At 35.8% G+C, this 22569-nt stretch overlaps 1 protein-coding gene across 2 annotated transcripts in view; it reads right to left on the reverse strand.

Moving 5' to 3' along the window:
* The window catches only part of kbtbd2 (kelch repeat and BTB (POZ) domain containing 2), a 39137-nt gene extending 24701 nt beyond the window's left edge, over positions 1-14436 (reverse strand). The window contains exons 1-2 of one of the 2 annotated variants that reach the window (XM_079389375.1): positions 13914-14436; positions 4614-4679 (exon numbers count right to left, since the gene is read on the reverse strand). The gene's annotated coding sequence lies outside the window, so the exon portion shown is untranslated. The remainder of the gene's footprint in view (positions 1-4613; positions 4680-13913) is intronic. The other variant, XM_079389373.1, reaches the window with a different exon arrangement.
* Positions 14437-22569: the final 8133 nt, after the last annotated feature.

The raw sequence follows: 22569 nt of genomic DNA on the forward strand, positions 1-22569 counted from the left end.
CACTGTTTATCACTAAGTTGCACAAAATAAATCAAACTTGACTTCTATTTGATTTAGTCCAATTATATTATTAATCACATTCAGTAACCTATTGTTTAACTTGTTGTTGTAGGCAATCTGACCAAAATCTCCCTAGGTTTTACTTGCACAATCGCAGAAATGACAGAGAAAGAGGATTTGCTGCAGATGTGTCATTCATATTACATGTAAGCAATATTATTGTGATATCTTTGCTGACTACATAAACTTAGGGATATTGTAATAAGGTTAAATGCTTAAGCTGGCCGCACACTAGACGATTTTCAAATTTTAACCGATTTTAAAACCATTCGAGACCACATACATTAAATTTTTTTTTTTATTTACACTGCTACCTACACACTGCAAAATTTCTGGATTGACAAATGTAATTAAATGTGGGATTGCTTCTGAAAATGCAATGATTGACAGTGAAAAAATCTGATATGGTATGTCAGAACAGATCTGCACAAGTCTTCAAATTCCAAGTCTTGTAATGTAAATGCAATCTAATACCCCTGCCACTTGTTCTATGTTTCCTTTTTATTTTATTTTATTTAAACAAAGAAGCTTTACAGTAAGTTAAGTAAAAATATAGGGTAACGCTTTAGAATAGGGAACACTTATACACTAACTACGGACTTTCTCCTCAATAAATGTCTAATTTGCTGCTTATTAAATAGTTAGTATGGTAGGCTGTTAAGTTTAGGTATTGGGTAGGATTAGGGATTTAGAATAAGGTCATGTAGAATAAGGCATTAATATGTGCTTAATTACTACTAATAAATGGCTAATATTCTAGTAATATGCATACTACTTAAGAGACCTTAAAATAAAGTGTTACCAAATATAGTATTTATCTCATTAACTTATGTGTAGCTTAATGCTAACTGTAGCTATAATACACCAGGGGCCTGTACCATGATGGTAGATGAACAAATTCAGAGTTATAAGTTTAGTTTTGAGTTGACAAATTTAGATTAAAGTATATGAGGAATTTAAACGCATTTCCACTGAAGTACTAAATTATCTTGCTCTATCAGTGCAGTCACAAGTGAAACTTGTGAAGTTAGTTTATATAGTTGATACTATATAGCGATAGAGACTCTAACATATAAAGGTCACATGTAGCCATTTTAAGCCATTTATTGATTCTTCCACTTATTTATATTACGTATGATCTGTATATGGGTTATTGATGTATTTGAAGGGTTTGACAGGCCAATTTTGAAATACAAAAAAATAATATCTACTGTAATTGTTCAAACATTAAGAATGTTGTGTACACAAATTAATATTAAAATTTCAAATTAAGTGATTTTAGTGTTTTTTCATCTAGATGAATTGGCTGTAGCCTTAAAAAAATATCATGTGGCGTGACCATGATTTATATTAAAATTAACAAATTTACTTGCCATGCTTAACATTTTTTTTTTAAATGTTCTCAGTAATTAAAGTGTTTAGAAAAAGTATTTGCATTTAATTTGAGTTTTTGCAAATAATGATCTCTTATTTTTGTTCTATAATTTCAGAGTTGCCTTTTTAAATGTAGTTAACAGACTTATATTTCCTGCAAATTGCATAAAACTGATAAAAATGTTTAAAAAAAATACAATTCACTTAAGCATACTGTAAGCAGTGATTCATATTTCAACCACAGAAATTAGATATTTTATTTTAATACAGTTATTGCTATTATTGGTCGCAGCAAATGATGAGTGGTCGCTCCAACTGACAAAAATACCTTATATCATTAAAAATCTATTTAAAGAGATGTGTGAAAAGTTTAGCACGTGACATTAACTGTAGGCATTCCTTTAGCCCCAGTTATTTCTGCCCAATATTGGCTGCTCAATTGACCCTTTAGCCGGGAGTTTCATTAACAAGCAGTCTGACATATTATAAAGAAAATCAGACAGGAGAGTAAATTAACGTCGGTGGACATGAACTTGAAAAATGGTGTGCATTGACGGTTAAAAAAAGGTTATCATACCGCGGCAGTCGTCGTACGAAGCCCTCCTTGTGTGAAGACCGAAGAGTGTAAAGACCATCGACTCTACTGTGCGACTCCACCGGGCAGGGACACCGGCAAAGGATATAAGTATCGTTTTTTATTTATCTTCTTTCCTACTACTCGTTTCACTTGTGTTTTCAGATCAATACTATCAATACTTTCCTACTACTCGTTTCACTTGTGTTTTCAGATCAATACTATCACTACCGCTCGCAAACCCATGCATCACACACTGTAGACAGCGCAATCCTTACAACCTGCGCACTTTGCCTATGTCTGCTAATACATTACCTTCTTTTTCTATTGGTCTCTAGAATTGTCAGTCTGCTGTCAACAAAGCTGATTTCATTATTTCCATTACTAGTCATTCAAGGCTAAACTTCATGGCCCTGACAGAGACCTGAATCAAACCAGAAGACAATGTTACACCTGCAGCACTCTCCAATAATTTCTCCTTTTCCCACACCCCCCGTTTGACTGGAAGAGGTGGAGGTACTGGTCTGCTCATCTCTAATAATTGGAAATTTACTTCTTTACCATCTCTTGAGTATCAAAAAGCTCCTCTGAATCACATTCGATTACTATTACCTACCCTCTAAAAATCCATTTTGTATTTATCGTCCTCCAGGACCACTAGGTAACTTTGTGGAAGAATTAGATTTAATTCTGTAGATTATCTCAGTAATGAAATCTCAGTTCACTTGCATTTTCTGGCTAACAGCTGAAATGTGGATTGATGCTAAATGTAATTTTCAGTCCTTCAGGTTTGGTGAAATATAGGTTACAAAATTCGACAACAGGCATGACAACTTTATAAACACTTAACTAATATTTAAGCGAAATACATGTTTAGATATTTAGAAGGAAAAAAAAAGATATACTACAATATTTCAAGGAGCTGTGCTGTTGAATACAGTAACTTCATGCCGCATTGTTTTAATAAAAGTGGATAAATTCTGAAGACAATCATGACAACACACAGCTGCTGTTGTGCGTGTTTCCCCAAGATCAGTGATGGACGAAGTACACAGACCATGTACTTGAGTAAAAGTTTAGATACCTAGTGTAAAATATTACTCCAGTAAAAGTGGAAGTGCTCCCCTTAAACGTCGACTTGAGTAAAAGTATAAAAGTACTTGACTTCAAATGTACTTAAGTATCAAAAGCAAAAGTAATTTGGTGTAATGTAGTTCCAATGTCTTGTCATGTCCTTTATACACTCAATCAAGTCATACAAGGTAAAAAAAGAAAAAGAAAAAAAAAGCCCACTAACACCACTCTGAAAATACAATGTTTTCTATTTGTGATATCTGGTACTGATATCTTTTGAAATTATCATAAGCACATCCTACTAAATGGAAACCACATGATTAGGAATAAATAGGGTGGGGGGAAACCACATTAGACACGTATTTCTTTAACAATTTATTGTTTAAAGTAATGTAGAAATCTTATTCCTTTATCACATGGCACCTTGCTCCTTTACTAAATCACAGCTGAGCTGTGCAATAACTTGCAAAAACGGATTTACTCAAGTTTACAAAGGATGTCTTTTTCCAATTTACTAAACATGACTCCTTACAACACAGCTGTATGTTCACTCTATAAACAAATGTTAGTGTCTGCATAAATCACACAAAAACAGAAACTAACACACCACCAGATTTCCCTGAAGACTTACGTAGTATGTAGAACTACTAACTAGTAGTGATGTGCTATAACAGAAGAATAACAGAAATAGCACTGTTAACTGTATGACCTTTATTATTAACACAACGTATGAGCGTATTATATCCAGTTTGGGTAAAACGACAGGTATATTAGCCTTTAATTAATTTCACAGTCAAACTGAAAATTACCTCTATGTATTTCTTTAGATTGGACGGCAAATTCTTGAAAGAAGAAATCGTATGCTTCTGAGGCAGACAGAGAAGGCACTTAAAAATGAATGACTCGTTCTTTCTTACCACTACTTCAAAAAATTTGCTTAAATATGGCCATGGGTGCTCAATTTCAATGTCTGGCGCTTCTTCCATTATTAGGGGCGTAGCCATCATTTCAAAAGTGGGGGGGACAGAATGTCTAGGGTTATACCTGTTTTTTTTTTTTTCAGTTAATCCTTGTCTAATTGACAGGTTTTATTTTTAATCATACCTGTTTGCTTAATATGCTTTATGATTATATTATTATATATGATTATAAAATAGAAGGAAAGAAAGATAGAAAAAAGAAAAAGAAAGAAAGAAATACAACAGTTTGTCACTGGGACAGTACCCTTAAAAGGACATCTTTGTACCTTATTTACCCCAAAAAGTTTCATAGTTGTACATTACGGTACATATTGGTACTCTAAGGTACTAATGTGCACCTTTTTGAGGATAAGTTACAAATATGTCCTTATAAGGGTACTATTGTTTACATATTTCAGATTGTATTGTGTGTGTGTTGTATGTACAGTACATGGCACACAGTAATGGATACTTGCACTTCTTTATTCTGTTCTGTTCTATTATACATTAGTCTGATTAGTCTATGTTAAAAGAAATATCTTATCATAGACAATGCTGTAAATAATCTTTACCTCTGAAGCCTCACTGAAACCGTCTGCCTCATTCACTCTCAACTCTGAATTCACTTCTGCGTCTGTCTATAGCAAATAAAGTAGCGTTTGAAACATGTACATACAGGGAATAGTGATATACAGAAGAAAATAACACATTAAGTATACTGCTGGACAATAACCAATCATTTGTATCCTAAATTATTTTTTAAGACTTTAGAATGATAAACACATTCACTATTAACTATAACTTTTGCCTCAAACTCTTCATTTACTGCTTATTAATAGCTTGTAAGGTAGTCGTTGTAGTTGTTAAGTTTAGGATTATGGGATGCAGAATATGATCATGAAAAATACAGAATTAATATGTGCTTAAGTACTAATAAACAACCAATATGCAAGCTAATAATTGCCTACTGTAGTTAAAAATGATAGCTGAGAAGTTGTTCATCATACGAATGTTAATTTTTATTTTTCTATATTTGACTAATTATGTGTTTTCTATGATTGGTCCATATATAATCCTACAAACGCTTGTGTATTAATATATTTTATACAATGTAAAAACAGCCAGGTGTTAAAAGCCACTCTATCAGTTCTTCTCAGCTGTGAAGTTTGTATTTCTTGCGTGTCGTCCTAACAAACCTAGGATGACTGTTTCTTGTTCATTCTTGACAACACATAAAAACGTAAAATTAGTGCAATAAATGACAGAGCACCCCTAAATTAAGATCGGTCCTGTATCAGATCGTCAGTGCTTGCTTGATTGAAATACATCATGTATAGAATTGAGTTAAATATGTCACAATGCTGCAAACGCTGTAAAATCTCAGTTCAACATTATCTTTATTCTTATTTGAAGGGTTCTGATGACATACATACGTGTTAAAATAAAAGACGTTACAAAAGAGTTACGGAAAAATACACTGAAAATAAATAAGTGCATGTTTGTCCAGGCAGGTTTTTTTTTTCTCCATATAATGAACATCAAAACTTGCTAATTATTCAACGAGAGCAATAGGCAGAGTCACTCAACATTGTGCAACACTATTCGGATCCCACATGCCAACTTACGCTTCTTGACTTTTTCGTAAAAGAGGAGTGAAGAGTTTCTTGCCGCTTTGAACTCATCTCGACCTCTAATGAATGATGGATACAGCGCGGGACCGCATTCGCGAGCATGGACATGTCGTGACGTCACAAACTGAGTGACTGATTGCCATGGAAACGTAAACGTCATGTATAAATTATCTTGTCTCTTTGAATTTTAAATCATTCTGCATTTATATACAATGCGCCATTAAAACCACAACATGTCGAGAACACAACTGTCCAATGAAAAAGGAAGGCAGCAGCCATAGACAGTAAACCGCGTAGGCGCAGCCAGCAGCAGCGCCCAAACTGCACGAAACACGACGTGTTCTGATTGGTACACTTGCGGAGCACGTGTACTTATTTTGACCCGTCACTGGTTACGCATGTATGTTGTGGAAAGGAACGTAAAAAGAAACGACAGGTTTTAGGAAAGTAGTGGAGTAAAAAGTAAGGTTTTCCACTTCGAAATGTAGTCGAGTCGAAGTATAAAGTCTCACAAAACAATGATACTCAAGTAAAGTACAGATACGCTAAAAAGTTACTTAAGTACGGTAACGAATTACTTGTACTTCGTTACTGTCCACCACTGCCCAAGATCAAACCTTTCGGTCAGATGACATAAAAACGTGTCTGTGTGCTGGTGCAGACCATCTGAAACGGTCAAAAACATGCACCTTTTAATGAATTAACTACATGACATCTGTGATTTATTAACGTCATGTTTAGAGACGTGAACAAAGAAAATAGTTTCCACACCATCTTCAAGTTGTAATGTACAACTTTGTGTTCTAAATGAAATAGATGTGCATATAACAGAGAAACAGTACGGGGCTTGTGTCTTGTGGCCGCTTTGTAGACAGACCAGAAACTGCACTACAGTACATCACAATTTCAGTTTAAATCATCTCTTGTAGAAGGACTTTCCTTTTATTATCTTATAATGATTTCCTGCAAACACTCGAGACGTGATTGACCAGATTCTGAGAATAGTCTTCATCTAAAAAAAAAAAACAATTAAAAAGTATAGAGTGGTATCAGCTAGAGGGGTAGGCCATCAAAATCAACATTAAAACTTAAACAATATATTTAGAAGAGAGGATTTCAGTATTAGGTATTTATTATACGGATACATATTTCTGTTGTGCAAACATATTTCCTGTATAAACGACTATGTCTATAACCTTTTCAAAGGGGATGTAGTATAATGTTATGGTTTTCTGTATTCATATGATAATTTTCATAGTGACTTGAACTCTTGAGTTACATAGGGAGCACAAACAATTCCTTGATATTTTGTCTGTAGCCTTTTCAAGACTGTGTACAACCTTAAACTTTACTGAATGTGAAGCTTTGAGCACAATGGTTACATATGTTTCAGCTGTAAGTGTAAAACAGCACGCCTTAATTTTCATAAAAAAGAAATACCGACTTTGTCAAACACTCAAGAAATTTTTCTTAATTTTCATTTATTCCTATTATGATGACAGCTCACAAAGAGGTGTCTTCACCTAAAACATACACAGTCCAACAAACAAAATGTGAGCCACGTCATCCATAATCCTGATCGTCTGACTTAGTAAAATGTCAGTCACAATAGATCAAGAGGATGATTTCTGTATCCTGTATGCATTATAGCAATTTTTCTTAAATGTATACACTTTTGCATTTCGTAATTCAATGATTTTTAGTCAATTTGTTTTGTGCAAAGATTGTTTGAATTCTTTCTATAACGACCTTTACAAAAGCGTGGGACATCATAGTTCTCAAAATATGTTTGCATTACATCAAATAAATATGACAGAAGTGGAGAAACAAGATGTTTAGCCCATGCACACATTGTAGATGCTTATGTACACCAGAGATGTTGTTTTATTTGAGTCAAAGAAGATAGCGATAGTGACTGATGACATTTTTTAATGTTTAATGTCGTTGTGTTGAAAAAGATTCTGTGGACAATCACCTCAAGGGAAATAATTTGAAATGGAGGTTTGTCAAAATAATAAAAAGTTCAGTCAAGTGTTCAATAATTTTCTTAAATGAATAAGTATGTGCTTGTCATGTTCTCTTTCCCACGCAAGGATTAGCATAAACTTGCAGGAGTCTTAAAACACATACGGCCAAACAAAAGAAATGTGAATTGTGTAATCTGATATCTGAGCAAGACGACCAAATCCAGTGGAGTAATAAAAAATATAGTTTACAAATCCACGTTTAATAAACTCACAATTGTTTATGAAAGAGCTTTTCTGAATTCTATATGCATTATAAACATTTTCTTGTCTTGCTATACTCTCTTTCTTAGTGATTTTGTCTCTTGAATGTACGGAAGGTTATGGATTAAATTTATCAATACTCTTTACAAGAGTGCGGAAATTTTAACATGCTCAAACTTAAATGAATGTGCAGCTTTCAGTGCAATAGTTTTAAGGGTAAAACAGCAAGACTTAATTTTCATGTTGATGCTTCATGTGTTCGCACATCGTGGACAGACATAAAGTTGCACTAAAAGAAATATCTCAAACAGAAAAGACTGTAGCTTAATTTCTTGCCTAAAAGAAATTGTCTTTGCCTACAAACATACAAAGTCCAACAAACAAATTGTGAACGGCCATATGAAACCTTGATAATATGACTAAAACTGGTGTAACATGGTGTAAGAAAAATGTAATTTACCAAAGATCGTGATTCTTAGATGCGGCACATCCATAACAAAATCTGTTGGCATGCAAAAATACTCATAAATGTTTTAGCACAGCTATTTACACACATAGTATGAGAACTGTACATTGTATCACTTGCCGTAGAAAATTCATTACCAGTTTATTAGGGTCAAAAAGAATTGACGATAATAGTTGAAACATCCTTGTACATCTCTTTCATGTTGAAAACACAGATGCTGGTGCTTTAATCTTTTAGTAAAACATTTCAGATGACATGATACCTACAAAAGAGTCAAATAGTCAAAATGTACAAGTTTTGTGTAAATAATAACTAATTTGAAACGTAGGTCTGTCAAATGAGAAAAGTTCAGTCAGACATTTCAAAAACTTTTCTGAAGTAAGAAATTATGTGTTTGTCATTATGCGTTTTGAGAAAAGCACTTGGGTGCATTAGCATCAGGCTATTTTAAAGAAATTAAAGAATAAAACTAAAGTGAATAGGCTGGGTGGTCTGAGAAGTTGGTGGTTTGAATCATTTCTAACGTAAGACTGCTTCTCATAAGTTTATCTATTCAACCTATAGATTAGGTTGTTCTGATCCTACAGAGGTGTTAGCATACACACACAGAGATGATAAAGAAAAACATGCCCGGACATAGCACCTTTTTTCAGAGGTGGATGTAGACGGGCCAGTAGGAACAAATTGGTGACTAGGCATTAACATATACCAATCATACCCCTTTTCCACCAAGGCAGTTCCAGTGCTGGTTCGGAGCCAGAGCCTAGTTTCAAACCGGTTCTTTGTTTTTCGACATCCAAAGCACCAGCTCCGAACCAGGAAAAGCGGTTCGTAAGTAGCACCACAACATTGCTGGGCTAGAAGGAAGAACCGCTTGCGTCAGGAGCTGGGGGCGGGGTTACCGTGACCAACAAGACGAACAGAGACTTGGACCGCCATATTTGAAATAGCAGCTAAACGCTAACACGTTTGATTCGCCGTGTTTGGATGCCGATGTAGGTTCGCAAAGCCATGAACAAAAATAGCAACGCAACGTCCCCCATTGCTGATAGTTTGTTTAGGCTTGTTCGGGATGGATCGGCGCTGCGCGGACCGTTCGGTGCGAGGCATATCGGGGTGCTGCGGGAGCGACTGGAAAGCAGACGGCTCTTTATGCTTTTGGATCGCTCTCGCGGTGCTTTAGTGTGTTGTGTGCCGATCGATCGATCTGCGTGGCGCTGATGCTTTGTACAGATGCCTGTTGTGCCGCGCTAGTGATCCGAAACATGAAACGTATTCAGTGACGTAAGACCTGGCTCTGTATTGGCTCTCTACCTTGTGGAAAATCAACCGGTTCTTAAAGGGCTCGCCAGTCGAACCAACTAAGAACCGGCTATAGCACTGGCTCTGAATTAGCACCTGGAACTGCTTTGGTGGAAAAGGGGTATCAGATCAAAAACAACATTGATCCTGTTAAGGTGTCAATATGCACCCCTTTGCTCAGCCATTGTTCCACAATCAGGAAGAACTCCGTCTAGACATTAACATATACCAATCAGATTAAAAACAACATTGATCCTCTTAAGGTGTCAATACGCACCCCTTTGCCCCCCACTATTTTTCCACAATCAGGAAGAACCCGACACCTCCAGACTGGAAGCTAGCTACAGCTCAGGAAGAAACACCATAAAAACCCCATGCCCCAGGTGAGAGATAAAAACATCATAAATCCACTCGTAAATCCATCAAAAGTCAAATCTAACATCTGGTTTGAGCTTTGATTTACACACCTTACTGTCATGTTAGTCAGGGGTGACAGGACCCTGTGACGTGACAGTCAGGGTGACAGAGAGGGTCAAATAGCTATAAATCAAGTCATAAAACTGACATCAACGCTGACAGGGGTCATAATTCATGTAACGTATAGGTTAGAACTACTATTCTGCAAGTGAACAACGCATTATTGTGCCATCCCAAAGAGGCACAAAATCACTTTCACAGACTTTCATTAACTGTTCCCATCTGGTGGAATGACCTGCCCAACTCAATCCGAGCAGCTGAATCCTTACCCATCTTCAAGAAACGGCTAAAAACACATCTCTTCCATCTTTATTTGACCCTCTAACTCTTGCACTCTCTATTGTAATTTGATTTCATCTATCGGTCTTTTTATTAAAAAAAAAACTAACACTAGCTTTCTTTTTTTCTTTGCGAAAGTTCAAGTAGGGGGAGGTTGCTGGCTCAGGTTCTGCGATGAACATGAACATCTTTCTTATCGTAGAAAATGACTTGTGGAGTGTGTGCTAGACTGCAGGGTCAGAATTAACATGCTGCCTATGGTGAGCATTTATTGTACTTTGCTTGGAAGTATAATCTGGTAGAATAGATTAAAATAGTTATTAATAAATAAATAATAAATTACCAATAAATGCGTAGACCAAACTAAAATTACATGCTCTGAATTTTTTTTTGTTGCATTTTTCTCATTGTACAAATATTAAACAAAAAGTCTGAAATTAACCAAATTGCATAAAAATATATTCCAAATTATACTAAAATAAAGTATTTTATGTATATAAACCATCAATTGAATATAAAAGCAAAATAAAACTGCCAATCTGGGACATATTTCCATAATGGAAAACACTCTGCAGTGGTCGCACCACATGATATTTTCAAATTCAATTGAAATTTACAAGCACAGAACAAGCTAGCTTCCCAAAAAAGGTCACTATGAAATTTATAATGAAAATAAATAATTGCAGAAATAATTTATTATTCATTGTTTTTTTTTTTTTTGAGGTCATACCACATGATATCCAAATGTGGTAACTACATACCAGCTGTTAAAAAGAAATTTGAAAAATTTCCAAATTTGAAAGACTTACAAACCTGCCTGATGCTTCCATGGGTCCTTGGCAAATTGGTATATAATGCAAAGTCTTATCTTTGAATGGATTTGAACAAAAGTCCCAAAATGGTAGTTTTTTGATGGTCGCACCACATGATATTTCATAAAATGTAAATCATCGGACAAAGTTTGTTTGTATATTATGACGGAAATATAAATACAAACGCTTTGCAATTTTATACAGTATTACAAAACACTTTGGAAATTATGCCAAATAGTGCAGAAAATTAATCTGATTAAATTTAGGGTAATTTCAAAGATGTCTACAAAAAAAAAAAGAAAAAAAAAAAAGTTATGGCTGGATGGTCGCGCCACATGATATTTTGACACTTTGAATAACAGAAAATTACAAATAACTAATGTTTTTTGAAAAGTTAAAGCGATTTCATACATGGGAGAGGCCCTTCAGATATATGGCATCTTTTTATGCATTTAAACCATATTTTAACTGAAAAAAATGCAATCGGACAGAAAATTTAGTCACGTCATTGACCCATATATAAATATTCATTTAAAATAAATGCTTTATAATAATTGTTAAACTAAAATTGCTTGTGTGTAATGGATTAATAATAATATAAATGATATTATAATTATACAAATCATATGTAATTATCATTAAAGCCAGACAATTTTATACTTTTGTACCTTTGTAGGATTTGTAGGAAGAGAAACTGGGGGAGTGACTTTTTTTTGTGTCAGACATGTGTCACTTTGCTCACATCTGATTGGCCCAATTTCAGCTTGAGATCTCTAACCCAGAACATAACCTGCCCCGGAGCAGGTTAGCTCTGCAGTGCAAGTTATTATGGCAATGAACGCAGCTAAAAGCCAAGCCTCTTTCATGGTACCTAAAACCCAGGATTTGTGCAAACTAAACTGAAATTTATCTGGCCAGCCAGCTAAACCAGCTTCATGGTACAGGCCCCTGCTCCAAGTGCAATCATGTGTTTTATGATTTATGTTTCCAAAAGAATTCATGTAAGGTTGTAAGAAAATGTATGGAGTTATCCAATTAATCTTTTGATATAAGGTGGGTAAATATTAGGGCTGGGTAAAAAAATATAGATTCTCCGATTTTAATCGATCTTCAGTTTAACGCAACGATATCGATTCGGGAAATCCCCGAATCGATTCTTAATGCGCGTGCTTCACGTAAGAGGATATGAATATTCACCTCTCGTCCTGAAGTTGTCACCATCTTTCGAATTGCTGAAAAAAACAACTGTGTGCACCCTATTATTAATGTAGATGTGTATTTCAGTAATAAACTTAAGTAGGAGAGTTTCAGTTACCAGCATTTATATCAAAATATGGATCCCATGTCTGCAAAACTAACATTTTAAATGAAATATTGATAGCTAATCGATATCGAATCGAAATCGAAACCATAAAAATAAGAATCGAATCTCAGAATTGGTCACAATACCCAGCCCTAGTAAATATACATTGGGATCAAAGGAATGTGGATAGGCAATTCATGTAAGGCCAGAAAACAACAATAATAAAGAAAAAATAAATTAATTTACATTTGACAATATTTTGTCTCATCGTCTTTTCTCCTGACAAAACCAAAATAATGCCAATATATCCAGTTGCTGAAAATGAGCTTTCCCATCTTCCACGCTAGCAATGGTGACGTTGTGATTATTAGGAAAATTAATCTGTGGATGGATGACTGGATTGTTGGATTTCAAATAAGCAGGGGCTGAGACAACATAAGGTTGTAATAAGCAAAATTATGAATAGAAACGCTCATATTTTACTTAAATATTATTAGTAATGTTAACCTACTCATTACTGGAGACAGTAATATTACTGTAATGTGTTGCTACAAAGGCATTACTGCCCAACACTTACTAGCATATAGAACCATAAAAATACATATAAGAGCCAAAACAACTTTACTTTTGATTTAATGTGTACTTTTCATTTTAAATAAGTAAACTGCATATTTACATTTTGGATGTAGGCTATTACTACTATGCATTGAATTTATTTTCTCAAACGTCCATAGTTTGTTGTCATATCAAAAAAAAAAAAAAAAAAAAAACAGGTCGCCCTAGATATTACCACGGTCCACGACATTTCTAGGTTTGGGTCACTCAGGTATAACTTAACCAGCCGCTGAATCACACAGCACGTAAATAATATGGTCACCACAGTCATCAACTTCAACTCACGCGAAGGAATTATGAGAATGTAAGACGCAGCCTATTGAAGGCACAATACATAGTCGTGAACTGTCGGCAGTTTTCATTATTAAAGTTTGTAAATTGGCGGGACAGGAACCTTTTCCTGTGAAAGCTCATTAGTTCAGGGCTGCGTTTCCTAAAAGCATCGCAAGCCTAAGTTGATCGTAGAACCATTGTCATGGAGCTACTATCAGGTTCATACATGCACATTTCATATGAAAATCGTCAAGGACACAACTATTTAACTTTACTCCTTCAGAAATGCAGTTACCGATTATAGTTTGTCCTAATTTCAATGTGTTAGTATGGAGTACTATAATGATAGATCAACATCTCGCTGTGATACGCAAACATTTTTAGCTTCAGTGAACAGTTGCTCACATCTGGAGTCGAAAGGGGACGCCGTTATCCGGATCATAACCACACTGCGCTGTTAAACAGGCCTGTTAGAGGTCACCTTACCTCCGATGTGCTGGTTGGACCTCCGGCTGCTGTGCGTTTCTATCGGATCCACAACACAAAGACGAAGCTTTTTTCACAGACAGCGGGCTGCTTAAAAAAATGCTCTGTACTAACCGGATCGAAGCCCGATGCTTTATGTGTCTACATCAAGCACCCTGATCATAATTTCAATATTTAAAGAAAAGTCAAACGTATATTACACACTGATCACTGCTATAGCAGTATGTAGCTAAATATATCTAACGTTATATGAAAAAATCTCGCATGCTAACGCAGCTAGCTAGCTCTTGTTCCCCTTATACAAACAACAATAGTTTCCTGCAATCGAACAGATCGATCATGCACTTAAAAACGTTTAAACTATGTAAGCAACGGTGAAGTGACTTATTCAGGCCATTACACAATACACACCGCGTGAGCTACTGAAGCCTAGTTTAAGAAGCTGCTTCGATCAGGAAAGCTAACTGCATGCTAGCAGCTCGAGAATAAAACTGGTAGAAGAGGAACCAACGTCAGTCGTGTCACCGAAGGAGGTGGGAACAGGCTTCTTCCCCTGGCCTGGCCTGGCCCATAGGATGATGTGAGGAAAAAAAAGTAAGTAAGGCTAATAAAAAGATTCTCTATATTTATGATATCGTACAGTGTATATCCTTATCCTTTAGTTTCATACTTTCAGTTTTTTACTTTCATTCTACCAAATCTAATTTCGTAATATATTGGAGAACAGGCCCGTTTCTAGGCATAGGCAAAATAGGGCGCGACCAGCAGGAGGGGGCGCCAATAATCACGTACTGTATTTTAACAGGGTTGTAAGTGCCACAGCTACCCTGAATTGATTGCTGCACCCCATGGATGCCCCAACATCATTGGGCTATGTCATTCTACAGAAACGCCCACTTATGGTATGGCAAAATGTCTTAAACATTTTTTATTTTTTTAACATTTAAACTTAGACCACATTATTAGATTACCTTTTGACTTTATGAATACATATAAATGACAGCTTAATTTTTTTATTTTATTTTTTTTAGCTTTTTTTTGTGCAATTATTTCAAGACCACATGTATCATTTTTGTCACTGGTGTTACATTCTTTAGCAATATTAAAAGTTTTCATTAAATATTTCTTCATTTTTTTTCAGCACACAGTCAGAGTTACAGAAAAACAATGAAAATGCAAGAAATAAGTAGATTGTCTTTTATTTATTTAATGTGACAGACAAAAACAGTACAGTAACACCAGTGAGATACACAAGACCTGGGGCACGTTCAGGCTCACACCGGTGCCCAACGTTTTGCTACGGTTTCCGGGTTGAACGACATGTTTCCTGGAAACGGTGTGCAACGGGGTTTGAGATATGTTTTCTCTTGTTTGGTGTGTGTCAAAAAAGTCAGCCCAATCAACAGCAACGTGTATATAAACCACGCGGTATTAAAGAGATATTTTGAGATCGCACAATGGGTCCAAGTGAAGTCATTTAATATGCGTCTGCTGCAACTCGGTATACGCAACAACTGAAGATATTAGAAGACATGTTTGTCGTAAGAGTTTTATAGTAACATAGCATATCAACATGATGATAATGAATTTGTAAGTAAATGTAATCAAAATAAATTCACAAGAGCAAGTATAGTGTTTGCACGTTTATTTACATTAAAGGCAAAATAACTGAAATAATAAGAGCACAAGTATAGATCTGGATCTTCTTTAAGTCTGTCTAAATATGTAGTAATTGCCATGTCTTATGGTCCATATCCTTTCCTTAGGAAGGTGTGCTAGACACTGATTAATGTAACATAAAAATACTATACATATATATATATTTTGCTATTGTATTTTGGAGTGACACTTTCTTAAACTTTTCTATGCTCCTCTGATTATATAATGGTAAATATTACAATATCATAGCACAACAGCAGTGATCAGCAATAATAATAAGCCTAATATTCACAATAAAAATAATAAGGTCATATAGATCATAACACAGTCTCGGAGTTAAGAAGTGGATTAACCTTCACCTGAATTTTTTGTCTTTTCATCCTGAAATGCGAGGCAAATGTTGGATCACAATAATTAACCACAGTTTCCACAAATCTCTTCACTCGATATAGGGATGTTCTCTTTTATTCGGGACGGCAAGGGCAGCGACTGTAACATTGAGCGTATTTTGCAGTATTAAACACGTATTTATACCGATTTCATCAGGCTCTGAAAATTCTTCAAAAAGAATGGCCTTCTCAGCTTCCATAGTTGCAACACTTGCGCCATCAGAACAGGGTGTTCAACGCACCACCGTTTCCGTTTAATAAATTTTTGCACAGTTTTTTCAGGGCTGAATGCAGCCCTGATATACCTGATATACTGATCTTCACATTTTTTCATGACAATTTTCATGAAAAATACATTTTACAAAATGTCTGCTGCAAGATATCAAACCACATGCTGTCAATCAGTGTATACTCACTAAATTAAGTAGTTTAATCCATTTGTATTATAGTTTGTTTTTTTTTACAATTCCCTAACAAAAAAATAGGTCATACCAGTGACGTTGACTAAAAGCCTCATATGAAATCATGAGATAAATGAGAGAATTTCTGATAACTGAAAAGAAACCGTGGACTAAACATGGGCCTTTTTTCATAGATCTTTAGAAAATAGGAAGGAGGAAGTCAAGTGATGTCATCAGTGTGATTTATTTATTTTTTATTCCAAAATAAAAGACTTTTGTTAAGCGGTCACACTAGTGACACAACTCCAGGGGACCACTGTTTTAATTTTATATTTTATAATATTTATTTGGCATTTTGTTTTTGTTTTTATGCCATTTACATCATATATTTGATAGTTATGAATAGACTTTTCTCATTTAAATGGTAGAAAATCCTGTTTTTGACCTCAGTATAAAGCACTTTCCCGCTGCATGGCTGTGGGGACAAGCAGTTGTGTGGTACTTGGTATATGAAACATATTGTTTCATTTAAAAAAAAAAAAAAAAAAAAATTGTAACCCTAATGTGTATTTCAATTGTAATATTTCTGTAATGTCTAGGGACAGAAAAGTGGACGTTTCTGTGGAATGACCTGCTTAATTTGAGCCGGATCCTGCCGGATACTGGATTTTTGCTTTCCGGTATTTGTTTTTAAAGATTTAATTAACAAATGCATTAGATCGTGACAGTGCGTGCGTGCATACCAGGGCCGGTGTTGTACCGAAATCTGACTCCCCGGACGAATCGCACTTCGCGTGCACGCGCGTCACACAGTTGAAAGCAGCACTTGCAGTTAAACTCTCCGCGGTTTATTATTAGCCTTTTATCGATCATTTTTTTCCACAGTTGGCACCAAGAACGAACATTGAAGCGGTGTCTGATTAACAAACAGCTAATGCCAACTAAGCAAGATTATACCGTAATTTCCAAAGTAAAACTGCACATTTTACACTGAAATTAACACGAATTTTATTATCTCGCAATGCTCTTCCCATTAAACCTACTTTTCATCGTCATTAAAATTTATATTTAATCACATTTTGTTTGTTAAACTAGGATGAATATAGTTTCGTAAACTAAAATTGATTAATAATAATATTATTATATTAATAATTATTATTATTATTAATGGGGTTACTGCAATCTGTGATTGCGTGCAGTTGCTGACACTCGCGAAAGCGTGCAATGGCTTTCGTATGCCAGCTATTTTTTCCGATTTCACTTTCACCTTCGAACACATTCAGCAAGGAGGGGAGAGGATGGAAAGGCCCCCACTGGAGAAACTGCCATGACTGTAACCCACGTCTGCTCGCGAATCGCTCTTGTGGTAGCCTACTTTGATAGGCTATACTGCTTCAAGTCAGATGCTGATTGAACACAACTTTATGTGCTCTGCATATGGTGCGCCCATGCACCTCCAATTAATCCATTAAAGTGGAAGTGAAGCAGTCAGTTAAGTTTACATTATTTAGTAAAGTGATTTTCACATTGGTTAAAAAATATAACAAACATGATAAATGTAACAATTTTAAAGAAAAACGGTTGTTTTTTATAGCTTTTGGTGCAAGGGGCGCCGCCATCTTGCAGTACCACAGCGTGTGACGTCACGGGGTTGGTTCGCTCCGATGGCATAAGCTGTGTCTCGAGAACCGGACCAAGATGGCGGTGTGAGTGCACGTATGCTTCGGAGCTGTTCACCTTCAGACTTGCATATTAGTGAATCATAGTTACTTTAAGTATTTTTTTGGAGAGACATTGATACAGATTTGAGTGCACCGTGTCAACTTATTGTTAATGTTGTATCGTGTAGAATTCTCGCCTCTTAACGACACACGTGGGGGAAAACCTCGGCTATCAGCATAGCTAGCTAGCGTACCACAACTACGGCAGCATGCAGGTACCGACGGACAATCCGCTTGTGAACAACCTACACGACTACCGTATGGCGGATGCTCCTGTGTTCTCCCTCGGGGACCCAGATTTCCCCTCTCTCCCCATAACTCCTTCCACAACTCCCTCCAAACCTCCTGCACCAAAAAAATGAAGCCGCAGCGCTCCGTGGATCTAGACAGTGAAGGTATTGTGCAGAGAATCTCAGTCATTTTCAACACGAGACTCGACTCTCTGGAAAAGAATGTGGAGGGAATGATTTCCAACAATACACTGAAGATTGAGGGGCTAAAGAAGACTGTTGATTTTGCCTGCGCTGAGATTTGTGAAGTGAAAGGTAAAGTGACACACATTGATGACCGAGTTAACGTGGCGGAGAAAAAGACGAGCCTATTGGAACAACGAATTACTGAGCTGGAAAACTATTCGCGACGGTGGAACCTGAGACTCTACGGTTTGGCTGAAAACAAAGACCAGAATGTCCGCCAAGAGGTTATACACATCTGTCAGTCCATCCTGCCGGAGCACAAGGCCAAACTCCCTGATGTTATTGACTCAGTGGACCGTCTTGGCCAACTAAAGAAAGATGCCACCAAGCCTCGAGGGACAATTCTACAGTTTGGTGCTCGTATTTACCGCGACGCTGTCTGGAAGGCTGCAAAGAAGTCCACCTTCCTGCAAAACAACAAGCTACGTTTTGCCGAAGAGCTGTCCCCAGCAGTCAGAGAGCGAAGGATGCAACTGTGGCCACTGGTGGCCAAAGCGCGTGAACAAGGGAAAGCTGCTTACTTCGTGGGAGCTCGAGCCTTTGCTAACGGGGCTGAACTGTTTCCAGAGACTTGAAAGTGGTAAACGTCACACCTGTCATATGTGCCTTAAACCGAGTTAAGCTATAATTTCCTAATTGCTTTTTCTCTGTGTGTATATTTTTCTATCTGTTCTGATAAACACTATATTTTTTTTATTATTTTTATACGGGTTGATGAGCACTTTAATGACACTCAACTGAATATGTTTACAAGACAGCTTCTTTTACATCTTGTTCAATTATTTGCATTGCTCTATAGACTAGCATTTTATATCTGTTATGTGCTAAGAACTGGTATGTGATAAGCTGTCGACTGAGATCCTAGGTATCTCCTTAGTTTTCACTAAGTTTCGCTATGCACCCTTTTTTAAGTTAGTTAGTGCAGCTCCTTTCAGTAAGGTTAAAAAAATCTAATTTCATCCAAACTTTACTTATTACATTGTTCTATCCGTTGTTGTTAATACGTCTTTATCTATCATTACTCTCAATGCCAGGGGGATAAGGAATATTGTTAAGCGCAAGGCGTTATTTTTGTTTGTCAAGCAGCACAAATCTGATTTTTGTTTCATTCAAGAGTCACACTCAGTTCCAGACGATGGTAGATTATGGAGATCCCAAAAGGGGAATGATCTGTGGCAGGCTCATGGGTCTGAACATTCTGCTGGTGTTGCGACTCTAAAATATAATTTTCCAGGGACTATTCTTTTATCTGTCAGTGATACATCAGGTCATTTTATTTTTCAAGTATTAACCATTGAAAATTTTACTTTGATAGTTGTTAATATATATGGCTATAATTCTAACCATGAGAACGACATAATGCTTGAAACATTAGAGAAGCATATACAAAATACCCTTAATAACTTTCCAAATTCAGGTATAGTAATGGGGGGGATTTTAACATGATTCTGGATCACAATATTGACTGTTGGCCTCCACGTGTTTCCACTGCAGTAAATGATAACTTAACATTATTTATGCAAATATTTTACTTGATAGATGTATGGAGATTTAACAATCCTAACATAAATGCCTTTACTTGGAGTAACAGAAGTGCCACCAGACGTTCACGATTGGACTATTGGTTAGTCTCTGATCATTTGAATATTGATAAAATATCAGTTAATATCATCACAACCCCATTAACAGATCATAATGCAGTCTCCATCTTTATCCCCTTGCACTCTGCCCCCTCCACTAGATGTAGGAATGCTTACTGGAAACTAAACAGTTCGCTTCTTCAACACAATGAGGTTAAATCAGAAATAAAAAATCTAATATTGAAATTTTGGAATAAAGCAAAGTCCGAGGATGCTTTTGGTAGCAATTGGGAACTTCTGAAATTTAAAGCTGGCCAATACTTGAGGAATTATGGTAGTATCTTAACCAAAAATCGTAAATTGGAGGAAGACAGAGTGGTCTCTAAAATAATTTCCTTGTACCAGAAGGACCCTGCAGATATATTAGAAGAGGAACGACTAACTTTAATTTCGGAACAACTTAAACTAAATGAGATTTACTCCAACAAAGCAAAAGGTGCCTTTATAAGGTCAAGAAAAAGGTGGATTGAAGAAGGGGAGCAGAACTCCGCCTATTTTTTCGGCTTAGAAAGATATCATGGGAAATTTAATTTAATCCAGCAACTTAATATTAACGATACTGTAACTGATGATTCAAAGAGCATAGCTGTTTTCTGTGCGGACTTCTATAGAAATTTATACAAGTCCAAATATTGCCATCAATCAACCACTACATTCTTGAACTCTCTTATCGTCACTCCAATCTCTCAAGATGATAGGAAACTCTGCGATGACCATATAACCTTGCAGGAAATTACATTTGCAATTGAACATTGTAAAACGAATAAATCTCCGGGTGTTGATGGCCTTTCTGCAGAGTTTTATCAGGCTTTTACACAAGATTTAGCTCCCTTTCTACTTGAAGTAATATTAGAAAGTATTGGAAAAGGTTCTCTACCTCCTTCGCTAACCCAAGGCTTAATTACGTTAATCCCCAAACCCAAAAAGGATCCTCTGTTTATAGATAATTGGCGACCTATTTCATTGCTGAACACTGACTACAAAATTTTTGCCTCAATTATTACTAAACGCTTAAAAAATGTTTTAGACCCTATTATTGATGAAGTTCAATCAGGATTCATGAGAAAAAGACACATCTCAAACAATATTCATCTTGTATTAGATATAATTGATTATTCATTTTTATGCCCTGATGATAGTTTTATCTTTTTCTTGGACTTCTACAAAGCCTTTGACACAGTAGAGCATAATTTTATTTTTGAAACTATTGAGAAATTTGGTTTTGGTGATTTTTTTTTTAAAGCTGTTAAAACATTGTACTGCAAAGGCAAAATAGCTCTATCAAATTAAAAAATGGGACATCCCCAAGATTTGAGTTGCAAAGAGGCATCCGACAGGACTGCCCTGCCTCCCCCTACCTATTCATTTTATGTACTCAACTTCTTTCCACCCATATTAAAAATAGTGCTTTAATAGGAATTTCAATTGCAGAAAGAGAAGTTATCCTCACCCAACTAGCAAATGATACTACATTATTTTAAAAAAATGCCAGCCAAGTGCCAATCGCTATCAAAACAATAGAATTATTTTCCGCAGCTTCTGGGCTTTGCTTAAATCTGAAGAAGTGTGAACTTTTTTCCCTTAAAGAAAGCAACACCTCCCAGATCTGTAGCATACCAATCAAAGATAAGGTCACTTATCTAGGGATTACTATAATGAAAAATGAGGAGGAGAGATGCTCTGTAAACTTTAATTTGATTAGTGATAAGACAAAGAAAAAGCTAAATCAATGGCTGCAGAGGGATTTATCCTTGAAAGGACGAATATTGCTGGCAAAGGCAGAAGGTTTATCCCGTCTTACATATGCAGCTATCCCCTTGTTTGTCAACAGAAAGCTCTGTAATTCCATTGACAATTCACTTTTCAATTTTATTTGGAAAAACAAGACGCATTATGTGAAAAAATCTGTTATTATGAACACTGTTGAACGTGGTGGTCTAAACTTTCTTGATTTTACAACCCTTAATTATACTTTTAAAATAAATTGGATAAAGCATTTTCTGAAAAATCCCACATCTACATGGAATTTTATACCTAATTATATTTTCTCGAAGATTGGTGGTCTAGAATTTTTACTTTTATGTGATTATAAAATAGAAAGAATCCCCTTAATTTTATCTAAATTCCATAAACAAATGCTCTTAGCATGGTCATTAAATTACAAACATAATTTCTCCCCACATAGGTGCTTCATCTGGAATAATCAGTTTATTAAATTTAAGAATAAATCCTTATTTTATAAAACTTGGTTCAATAATAACATAATTCTAGTATCCCAACTATTAAATGATAATGGATTATTGCTGAATTATTCTGAATTCCTTCACATTTTTGGCATTCCAATCACCCCAAGAGAGTTTGCAATTGTTA

The sequence above is a fragment of the Barbus barbus genome (genome assembly GCF_936440315.1).
Source record: "Barbus barbus genome assembly, chromosome: 32".
In the NCBI taxonomy this organism is placed as follows: Eukaryota; Metazoa; Chordata; class Actinopteri; order Cypriniformes; family Cyprinidae; genus Barbus; species Barbus barbus.